The sequence below is a fragment of the Hakea prostrata genome, chromosome 3, assembly GCF_041222555.1.
Source record: "Hakea prostrata isolate BN-2017 chromosome 3, UWA_Hpros_2, whole genome shotgun sequence".
Classification (NCBI taxonomy): Eukaryota; Viridiplantae; Streptophyta; class Magnoliopsida; order Proteales; family Proteaceae; genus Hakea; species Hakea prostrata.
In genome coordinates, this window is record NC_142602.1 from 66,314,110 (window position 1) to 66,326,532 (window position 12,423).

Genomic DNA, 12,423 nt, shown 5'->3' on the forward strand with positions numbered 1-12,423 from the left:
TTTTGACGTGGTTAATGTTGACACTAGTTTGTGCAATGGATCAAGTTAATTGTTTTTAGCCTAGTTTGCTTTTTGCATTATGTGAGGGTTTAAGGCGTTCTCTAGAAATATTTGCACTCGCAAATTTGAGTTTACTGATTCTGGGTTCTCTGTCAGGGATGCTCACACTTGGATGATGTTGGCATCGGAGAGAAAGAGTGTTGATGGATTGTATGTATTTGATGATGGTGATACTGGTTCAGGTTCTCAAGTTTTCTATTCTTCTCAGTTTTGTTCAGCTGTAGAAAATATTTGGCATCAAAGATTAAGACATCCTTTTACTCGGATTACTTCTTTTTTTAGAAATCTCATGGTTTGATCTCTGTAACTTGTAAATCAAAACATGTATGTGGTAGTTGTCAAATGAGTAAAAGTGCTCAGCTTCCGTATACTAGTTCAGTTACCAGGTCTATAGCACCTCTTGATAGAATCCACTGTGATTTGTGAGGGAAAGCTCCGGTAGGTAGTCAACAGTAATTTCGTTACTATGCTTTGTTTGTAGATGACTATTCTCATTATACTTGGTTATACCCTTGCATCATAAGTCTGATTTTTATTCATGCTTTCTTCAATTCAAGCAATGGTTGAAAAACGGTTGTTCAATCTGATGGGGGTGGTGAGTTTAACTTAGGTGCTTTCAAAGCTCATTTGGCTACTACTGGTATAGTCCATCATATATCCTGCTGTAGTGGTACTCCAGCTCCGAATAATATTGTTGAAAGGAAGCATAGGCGCTTGGTTGAATTGGGCTTAGCTACGCTACTTCATGCATCTGTGCCATTAAGTTTTTGGGTTGAAGCTTTTCTAACATCAGTATTTTTAATAAATCGGTTGCCCTCTAAAGTTCTTGGTACGCAAACATCTATGAAGTTGTTGTTTGGACAAGATCCTGTATACTTTGCTTTGAGAGTTCTTGGAGTTTGCTATCCTTATTTAAGGCTATATGCTGCTAATAAATTTGATCCTCGCTCGACAGGTGTTATCATCGTGCTTCAGGTCTGGTGTATGTTTCACATAGTGTGGTGTTTGATGAAACTCATTTTCCATTTCAGTCTTCTACCTCTGGTTTAGATGTTTTGGGATTCAATGTTAGTAATTCTGATGGATGGGTGTCTTATCATGATGATCATGTTACTTCTGTTGTTGCGATGGAGTCTACTGTTAATTCTGTTGGTTCTGTGTAATCAGCCTTGGTTTGATGATTTGAGTGACCAAGCTCCAATATGATCTCTAGCGGCGGCAGCTTTTGTGACAAATGCTTTAGTTGTTGTAAAGAGGACTGGGTACTTTAGTGTTTGCAAATAATTCTGGGCCTAGTAGATTAAATTTAAATGAGTCTTGTACATGGTTGGGATCTGATGGGTTGTTGGTTACAAATGTTAATAATGGGCCTTGTGATTTGTCTGCACAAAGACTTACTGATTCCACTACAACTGTTCCAACCCAACCCATTCAATCTAAATCCTAGTTCAAGCCATTCTGTGGTTACAAGGTCTCAAGCCGGTGTTGTTAAGCCTAATCAGTTAAAGAAGCATTAGCTCATCTGAAAAAGAAAAAAAAGCATTAGCTCATCCACGCTGGTTTTTTGCTATGCAAGAAGAGATGAAGACATTAGAACTAAACAAGACCTGGTCCATAGTCCCACGTACTATTGACATGAACATAGTTAGCTGTAAATGAATTTTTAAAGCCAAATTACAGGATGAAGGGTCCCTGTCTTAAGGCTCGTTAAGTAGCACGGGGTTCTTCTCAGCAAGAAGGGGTTGATTTTTTTGAGACTTTTAGTCCCGTAATCAAGCCTGGTTCTGTTCTGCTGGTACTTATATTGCTACTACAATGCATTGGACTATTCGACAGTTAGATGTTAAGAACTCGTTTCTTCACGGTTTTTTAACGACACCAGTGTATATGACCTAACCACCTGGGTTTGTAGACGTCCCTCAACCTGCTGCTGTGTGTCAGTTACATCGGTCTTTATATGGGCTCCGTCAAGCTCCTCGGGCTTGGTTTAATAAGTTAAGCAGTTTCTTGCTTGAGTTTGGCTTCACGTGGTGTCCATTTGATAGTTCATTGTTCATTTATCGAGCCAATGGTAAAATCTTGTTGTTGCTTTTATCCGTGGATGATATTGTATTAACTAGTAATGATACCTTGTTCATCTTGAAGTTTATTGGAAAACTTGGCGAACCATTTGCAATAAAAGATTTGGGCCAATTACATTATTTTATGGGTCTCAAAGTGTCTTCCACATCGACTGGGCTCTTTTTATCTCAGTCCATGTATGCTCATGATCTTCTTTCCAAAGCTCATTTGGAGGATGTTAAACCTATGCCGACTCCAATGGTATCTCGGTTCACAGATGTTATTGATGATGTATTATATTCAGATGTGAAGAATTTCAGAAGCTTAGTAGGTGTGCTTCAATATCTTACAATGACCAGACCAGATCTTTCGTATTCGATGAATTCTGTTTGTTAGGCTATGCACAAACCGACTATGGGTGATTATGCTTTGTTAAAGCGTTTTCTGAGATATGTCAAAGGCTCTCTTGATCATGGACTCCACATTCATCAACATAGTTCTTTTCGGTTGTATTGTTTTTGGGACGCAGATTAGGCTGGATGTCCAACTACCTGGCGATCCACAACTGGTTTTTGTACCTTCTTAAGAAGCAATTGTACATCTTGGAGTGCAAAGAAACAACCAACGGTGTCTCGGTCAACTATTGAAGTTGAGTATCTTGCTATGGCATCGGTAACAACAGAGTTAACATGGTTGAGTTTTCTACTTCATGATATTGGGATCCCACAGCCGTGTCCTGCTATTTTATATAATGATACCGTGAGTGCTTTGCATTTGACGATTAACCCGTTTTTCCATGCTTGCACCAAGCACATCGAGCCGGATTACCATTTTGTTCGAGAGAAGGAGGTGCTCAGTCACTTGATTACACATTTTGTTCCTTCTTCGCAACAGCTTGCCGACATTTTTACTAAGCCTCTTGCTCGCAAGGAATCTCATGCTTTGTGTCATAAACTCGGTCTTCAACCTTGGCCTAGTTTGGGGGGGGGGGAATATAGAGACATGTGTAGGTATTTGAGTGTTGCAACACTTATAAATACTGTATTTGTATCTATTCTACACATTAATGAAATACACTATGTTCTTCAGTCTTAATAATTTCATCATTTAAATCATTGTGTTAGCTTTAGGTTGATTTTCCCCCAAAACTTTAGTGCCACCAGACCTGCGCATCCACTTTTCAATGGGAGAATTGTTTTTGTCGTGTTAGATAAAATGCTAAATGAAAATAAGATTATCATGTTGACCTTTGAATTTTGATAACTTCTCTGTCAGTTTCACATAGAAATGGTTTAAGTTACAAGCAGATTCCAAGCTTTGGTTTGAGTTTTCTATATTTTTGTTTGGTATGATCTATGATAATGTTCCTTTCCTTGCTACTTAAATGACGTTTTTTACTCAAATTGATTTGCATATTTTATTGCAGTTGGACGATGGGGAAAGGGAAAGTAAAAATGAGCAAAAGAGGCCCTTAGGCTTTTCTTCTACCCCTATCTGCATTGTCCAAGGATTAGTCTCAAAACATAGGACGCCCTAGATTACGACATTCAAGCGAAGCATAAAAATGTTGAATCACCGGTGCATGGTGTTGAAGCAAATCCTACTCATGATAAGTTACCTGATGATGATGATGATGAGCTAAATCAGGAAGGGTAATGTACGAACTGTAGCTAGCTAGCTTTAATGAAACGTCCGGATGTGTGCGAACCCAAGACCTCCCCATGGGAGTCTAAGCTTTTAACCGCTCTACTAACCCACCATTGACAAGTCAATTTTTTTTTTCTAATCCCTAAAACTTGCAAAGTTTAATATTGCTTCCATTAGAGTTTATAATCACAATTACCATAATCTGTAGTTGTTTTGTTTTCAGTAAGATTTGGGTGTTTTCAAGACGTTAAAATTAGAAATGTTAGTTTGATCGATTGGTTTGAATAATATTATTTTTAAAGTTTTACTTCGAATGAATGATTTGATGCGAATTAATTCTCTCTCGCGACTGAGGGGAAAAATGCAGAGCTTTGCATTTACTCTCTCTTCCACAATGCCATTTCTCAATGTCAAAAAATTAACTTCCGAATTGGAGCTTGTTCTTTAGATTTAATCTAATTTCTATCTCTTATTATTCTAAGAGATCTCTTGATCTCACTCCAATCATGACAGCTTGATTTGGATTGTTTGCTAGTGTTAACTACGGCTCATGCTTCACATTGTATTATCGACAGACACGGGGTCTAGAACATCTGATATAGTTGCCTTGAGAAGAATTTAGTGAGAAACATAATGTTGGACGTAGCCTCACATTGAGATGAACTGGGGTAAAATCCGTGTCTATTTTCTTTCTTATTTTTTATTTGATTGTGTTTGATTGATCACTCTAATCCTACTATCTGGTATTAGAGCCTAAGATCAGGAAAAGTAACTCATGCCATACTCCCAGGAAAAGCTTGAACGACCTTCAACAAAAATGTATCAGGTACCGGAACCGACACATGTGGGCGCTAGGTTCATCGATTAGGCTACTTTTCTTTTGCAATTAGGATTTATGATAGGGTATTCTTGGTAAAAACTAATAATCCGCAGATCTAATCTGTGAAAGATGTCGACTGGTCAATCACGAATCAAGGTAGAAAAGTGCAGAGGAAAGGGTTTCGAGTTATGAAAACTAAAGATGGAGGCTTTACTTATGGATAAAGATCTGTGTATATGGTTGAAGACGATAAAGCGTCTATGCCAGTGAAAACCATTGAAGGTGGATCATCAAAGGTTGATGCGTCTATTAAGATTCGTTGTACAAAAACAGTTATATAGCAAAAATCATACAATTTGGATGAAAATCTAAGGGAGAAAATTTACAAATTCATAGGTTCAATTTTGGAACCCTAAATTCATCAATCAACATCTTTATGGGTCTTAAATTAATTCTATGTATTCTCTGATACCACATGCTAGATTAAATCTAGCCAGAATCACATAGATTAATAAAAGATACCCTAAGATAATAATAATACAAGATGATGAAATATACCTTATTTATGATCTATTGAAGATGAAATGCATCAAAATATTTTCTTTAGTCTCCTATACGATGAAAGAAACATTAAAATGAACAAGTAATCTTCTGAGTTTGACTTCAGTATTGTGCAATTAATGTGCAACACTATACTGCGAACAATTGAGATCGAGATCTCGACTACTGTTCATTTCTCAAAAGTGTGAAAACACACTTTTTGAACAGCGACGGTCGATATTGAAATCTAGGTTAGGATCTTGATCTTGACAGCTCGCTGCAGGTTTTGATGATTAATTATGCAGCACGTATCCAACTAATTTCCTAATCTTTCTAAAAAGCTTCTTTTGGAGATGGATTTTAAAGAAAAATGGGTAGTTGTGTTGTCTACCTATTATATATATATATATATATATATATATATATATATATATATATATATATGTATAATGTTTCATAGCTTTCCTTTCCAAAATAAACATCATAAAAGTTGTGATTATGAAGCTATACTTGGGCCCTGGCTGCTGTTGGAGCAATTAATGTTTGTCTTCACAAATTCAATGGAGCAACAATTTACGTTGCGATCCGTCGTTATCGGGTTACTCATATGTGTTGTGCACCCGTTGTTCTCTACATGAAGGCAAATGAATCAAACCAAGAACCGCTCCCAAACCCGATCCAAATTAACACCGGCGGGTCACCGCCATCCTCAAGTATCCTTTCCAAGGGAAGCTTTGGGGTTTGTTGTGACCCATGGGTTTGGGATGACAGAGACAGGTGGATCCGTGATTACGTGTGCATGGAAACCCAAGTGAGATCGGTTGCCTTTGGTAAACCAGGCAAGGTTGAAGGCAAGACAAGGAGTGCGAACCGCTGGACTGTCAGAGTTGGATGTGGTGGATCGTGAGTCTGGATTGAGTGTGAAACAAGACGGGTTATCAATCGGTGAAATTGTGTTGCGAGGTGGGAGCATTACATTAGGTTACATGAAAAACCCGAGTGCAATAGCTGAGGCTAAGAAATGGGGTTATTTCCATATGGGTGACATGGCCGTGATACACTCCGAGATGGGTATCAGATCAAGGACATGATGAATGATGTAATTATAAGTGATGGAGAAAATGTAAGTAGTGTTGAGGTTGAATCGATATTAAATTCGCATCCATGAGTTAGTGAAGCGGCTGTGGTGGCTTGGCCGCACGAGTTTTGGGGTGAAACACCTTGTGCTTTTGTAAGCTTGAAGCCGTTACAATAAAAAAAGCCATCAGAGAAAGACATTATCGAGTTCTACAGATCAAAGTTGCCACATTACATGGCGCCCAAAACTGTGGTTTTCATCACTGAGCTACCCAAGACATCTACTGGGAAGATACAGAAGTTTGTGCTCAAGGACATGGCCAAGGCTTTAGGTTATTCTCTTGTGAGTAAGATGTAATTGTCATTCTATTGTGGCTTTGTGTTTTAATGATCTTCTCAAAGGTGCTAAATGATTAGTGTGTAACGCAAAGACATACTAGAGTTTTAATTATGGTTGATCATCAATTTAATTAAAAGCATGCAAATTGTACTAGCACCCCAAAATGGAGGATTTAAAGCACTGATACCCCACTTTATGTTTAAAAAGCACAGAGACCCCAAAATTGGACTTCCATTGGATATATTTGTCCAATTTGTTACTGAAAACCTTTCAGACACTGTTTATTATAGTGATATTTTTAAAATAAACAATGATTTAACTATTTTTAGTGATAAATTTGACAAATGTATCCAATAAAAATCCAATTTTGAGGTATTTATACTTTTTAAACATAAAGTAGAGTATCAATGCTTTCAGGCCTCCATTTTGGGGTGCCAGTGCAATTTGCTTTTTAATTAAACACCCCACCCAACCTAGAAAAAAAAAAAAAAGAGACTACTATACATGAAATTGGCTCATTTGATTGAACCCAAATTGTACCATTCTACTATAATGCATATCATAAGATGAATTAAATTCACCCATTTTGTAACCATTGTGAATTCTTTGTCATGAATGTAGTGAAAAAGTGGGGGGGGGGGGGAAGTAGTCAAATAATCGCATACATAAGGATGCATAACTATATGTCTGATACATGGCCTCCCAACCACTTTGCTATAGAGGATCTACATCCAATGAAAACTATCTAAAATATATATGAAAAAAAAAAAATTATTTGCAAAGAGAACTAGGTTGAGCTAAAATATTTCTCTGCATATATTTTTACCAATAAAAAATAAAAATAAAAAAATTGTAAGATCACATTTGCTTGAAAAATTTCTTTGGTTAGAAATTTTCAATCTCTCAAGCCAAACATGCCCAAGCTATCCGCTATTTTTCTTTTGGGTCTGAGGTTCATCCGGCCAGCTTGTGCGCACCTCGATTACATCTTCAGAGGGAGCTTTGTCATCAATAGGGTTGAACCCATGACCTCTCCACTAAGAAGTATGGATTTTACCACTCTAGCAACCCTACATTGATAGCTATCCCCTATTTTACTCACTATTTATTCTCAAATTTCCTACAAGCCGATAAGTCCATATCTTTTGTTTTGTTTTCTGGGTAAACAAATTTCATGCAAATCTCCTCTAAAAAAATAAAGTTTATGCAAACAATGAGACTATTAAAGCATCCATGATACTAAAATTTACAAGCTTAGGATTGGGACCAATATTTAGTCCATTTTTGACAAGAAAATGGACCATCTATTTTCTTGTAGATGTGTGATATGTACCCTAACATCACATCAAAAGGTTGAGGTCCATTTACAAATCACATCATTTTTTTTTTAAAATTTAATTACAACTCTTTAATTTGATTTATAAATGGATTTCAACCATTTGATGCGATGTTGGGACAATGTCATACATCTAAAAGGAAATGATGGTCCATTTCCTTGTGAGAAATGGACTGGATAAATTTCTTTTTCCGTGGCATGATTCTTTTTGTATCACTTGTTGGGAAATTAATAGTCTAGAAGACAGAAAAAGTGAATTTGTATAGTGCCTTTGTACAACTAGATTCAGCTTATCTCATGACAGATTCAAGGCGACTAATTCTTGAGAAACAGGATCCTCTGTCCTTGAGGGCATAACCTTACTTTGATAGTTTTCCCCCACATATTCAAGAGGGAGACCACCTTTGAATATTGGCAAGGTAGAACCCCCCTTGCATATATAATAGCTAACCGAAGATCGTTATCTTTCACCATCGAACCGGATTCAATTCTCGAAAGGTCTTAAATGTTGCATACAAGGAAATGATTGACTCTCAAAGACCATGTGATCAATAGAGATGATAATATAAAGAAGAGAATTAACATATAAGATCATTAATAACCAAATATGAAGCAAGAGTTATCCATTGCGGCATAGAAATAAAGTTGTAATCAAATACTATTTTTATTGATTTAACATGCACAAATGCCAGATGATTTGGCCTTTTATTTTCTCTTATGTATATTCTCTCTAGTCCATCCCTTTAGATCTATATATCTAACCCGAAATGGAAACATAAAAAGATTAGGGCAAACACAGTTCATCACTTCCAATGAAAAGACCAAATAATATTCCATATATGTATCAGACATTACTTGATCATGAACACCCATGCGTTGAAAGCATATATAGATGTTTAAGGGTTCTTACTTCCACATTTAACCCCGGGAGGAAGGGGGGTTGTCACAGTACTGTAATACATGGGTCACCTTCTGGCTGCTGATCATCTGCTGCACCGGTGTAGGGATTAGGCTACAGACACAGGTAACATTGGTCTTCTTTACTATATCACAACAGCTCGGTGAAGGGTCCATTGGTGGCGTATTCTTTAAAACATATTGCATGCATTGGGTCATTAGTCCCTGCAGATCATCACTTGTACATGCTGCCTGTGCCCTCACCATGGTTTGATCATCGGAAAATAAGATTCCGGCCATCACTAGGGTTGCCAAGAACAATTGAAGAATGATAGTTCGAAAAGGAAAGAAAGAAGAAGAATCTGCCATCTCTCACTCTCTCTATTCTGTCTTTTGAGTCTGTACGTTTGCATAAAATGCAAAATGAGACCAAATATTTATAGAGGAAGAAAAGGAAAGTAGGGTTTCATACTTTCATGATCTAATTTTATCAAAGACAGAGAAAAAGAGAAGAAGAAAAAAAAAAAAAAAAAAAACTTTGATGACCTAAGAGTGTGTAATCAAGCCAATGCCTCTCAGAAATGATGTAATAAGATATTCCAATAAGATGGTTCTCGTATGATTCCATTCTTATTCAGGCTTGCAAAAGAAAGAAGCCAAGAGATTCCATAGAAATTAGCATCACGTAATTAATTAATTTGGTAGTTCTGTTTTTCTTTTGGTAAGATTAATTTCATGGTTCGATTCACTAATTATGGTGAACTATGAAACAGATAATATTTGAAATTTTCAAAAAAAAAAAAAATGACTACAAGGAACTCCAAAACCAACTAAATTTGCTGACTCTTCACTTTATTAATTAAAGATGACATGGTTAATTTAGCACCGTTATCGCTGGAGTCTTTTCCTTAATTAGAATGCATATTAGAGCTTACACATATTTTTGTTTTTATTTTTTTATTTCTCTACTTATAATGCCTACTTCTCTAGCATTATATGGGACGGCTGACCAAGTTATCTTTTTCTTTTTTTCTTTTTTTCTTTTTTCATTTTTTCATTTTTTGGGATTTAATGCATTGAGGAATTTTATCAGGTCCATTGTTAAAAAAAAAATAGATCATCTATTTCCTTTTGGATGAATAACACATGTCCATCAATCACATCTAAATATTAATATTAAATTAAAATAAAAATATACATATTTTAAATTTTACCTCAACTTTTGGATGTGACTGATGAACATGCATTCTTCTTTTTTTTTTTTTTGGTAAACAACTTCATTAAGTATGAGCTGAAGCCGAGGTTGAGGAATACAACCAAGGAGAGGAAAGAGGCCAAATTGTCGAGCCCAAAATCGACAAGGCCTTCCGGGCTAGTCAGAAATGGACCTAATAAAATTCCCCTATGCCTATAGGTGTACAAGTCAGACCTTGATGGCCCGAACTCACTGAGGTGGACTAAGTTTTAGGCTCAAAACACTAATTTTAATAGCGGGTCAAGGTCAAGGTTGAGCCAAGACTGATTCAAGGTGACCTTGAACTAGGGTTAGGTTTAAATGTTTGATCTAGCTTGACTCGGCCTAACATCGTTAAGGATACTTTGGCAAATGAATTATGAAATATTTTATTATTTTCTGAAAAATGTGGGTTAATATCAAGCCAAACATTTAAGTAAATGTAGGGTATCAGTATAGAATTACGTAATATTTTATTGTTTTGTGAAAAGTGTGGATTAATATCAAGCCAAAATTAAAGTAAATGTAGGGCATCAATATGGTAAGGTTTGATTCTCTTCGACCCAACATGACCTAGGTCATAGTTCTATTTAGGTTAAAGTATTCAAATACAAGGTTAATTAATATTAAAGAGGCAAAACCAACCTATCCTAACACAACTCTAGTAAAAGCGAGTTTAGATCCTCTTATTGGAAGGGGCTTTCCAATAAAAGCCCAATAAGTGTTGGAAAAACATTACCACATGGTCAATCGTATAAGACAAATAAGCATAATCTTAAATATGAAAACTTATCTTGTTTCAAATAGCATGAATGATCTCCTTGTAGAAAACTGGCAGAGTTGAAACGTGCCGGTAACAACACTTTCTTTAAGGTATTTAAATACCCCGAATAGTGCACACAAGTCTTTGAATGCGTTTTCACCCCCAAGATCAGTCAACCCCTCCATCGCAGACGGTGCACTCTGTAATTGATGAACTAAGGGATCCGTAAAGCTACATTTTCACCAATCCATTATTAATGACAATTTAAAGAAAACTAACGCTTAAAGATTGTAAGAGACACCATCAAAGGTTGCCTCCCAAAGAACAAACCTCTTCCCTTAAGGCATGTTTGTTAGCAAAGGCACCTATTGGTCATTTAGGTGTCTTTAGGAAAAGACCCAACCTTTAGAAAAATAAATTGTTTGAATTTTTCAAATAAAATTACGAAAATTACAATAATTCCTCACAAAATTAAAAAATTATGGGAAAACAAAATACTAAAATGGTGAACATATTAGACACAATAGGACACGTCGTTATAGGTGTCTTTTGGACTTGAACCTATACTAGATTTAATGAACGTCGTTACAGAGTATGGGTGAGATCAAACTTCTTGAACCTTTCCTCAGTGCATAGCTGACAAGCTCATCATCCATATCTTATCAGTCGACTTTACGTGATAGACCCTTTTATAAAGTTTTTTCTTTATGGACTTTTTCCCTCTAAAAGAGAATAGGCCCTGTCTAGATCTTAGTCTCATAGATGTTTAGTGAATTTTCCTATACAACTCTCATCAAAAGCGACCTTACTTCCTACATCCACTTAGGTCAGCTAATGTGCACCACAATTAACACACCCCCACATTTCGTAGGTTTCAGCTAATTAAGAGTCTATTGCTCAACCTCTACCATTGTGGTGGTACTACTTCATAATATTGGAATGAAATTAGTAGTACTCCTCAGGTCATCCAGTGATTTCATTGTTTACCCTTTGAACCTAATTTAGGATTGAAACCTCTTCACATAGGTTGGGTGTCCATCACATGACCTTGGATAGGCTTTCATAGTTGATTCCTCCAAACAACATCACATTAGTGATTTTGAGGCTTTACACAATTTTTAGTCAAACCATTTTATTGACTTCACATAGGGCTATTTTATCGGCCTCAATAGACATATATATAAAACATAATGTCCCTTCCATTTATAGATACATGCTTCCAAGATGTTGAAATGTTGTTGAGAAATCTGCAAACACACTTGATCTTACAATTCTACTTGAGAGCTGAAACGTACCAAAGGTATTTAGACACCCCAATTTGTGCAATACGGGTTCTACAGTGTCTTCACCCCAAGATCAGTCAGCCCAACCTTTAAGGTTGCACCCCAGAAAGGTTACTTAAGGTGTATCAGGTAATGTTCACTACTTGACAGAACAACAACAGGGAGACAGAGAAAGAAAGAGGAGGAGGTCATTCAATACTTAGAATGAAATCAGAAATGGGTTTATATAGAGCTCCAAAGGCTGTGGGTGAAAGGGTAAGGTCACATCTCTTTGTGAGGGTACCTTTCAGCTCAACTCACTTCAAGAAGGTACCTATCCAGCTGACCTCTCTACAAGAGAGTGCCTCTCTAATGGCATCTCCACG

General features: G+C 36.5%; 1 pseudogene; it reads left to right on the forward strand.

Moving 5' to 3' along the window:
• The first annotated feature begins 175 nt into the window (after positions 1-175).
• On the forward strand, positions 176-6,563 carry LOC149022811 (putative CoA ligase CCL11; annotated as a pseudogene).
• Positions 6,564-12,423: the final 5,860 nt, after the last annotated feature.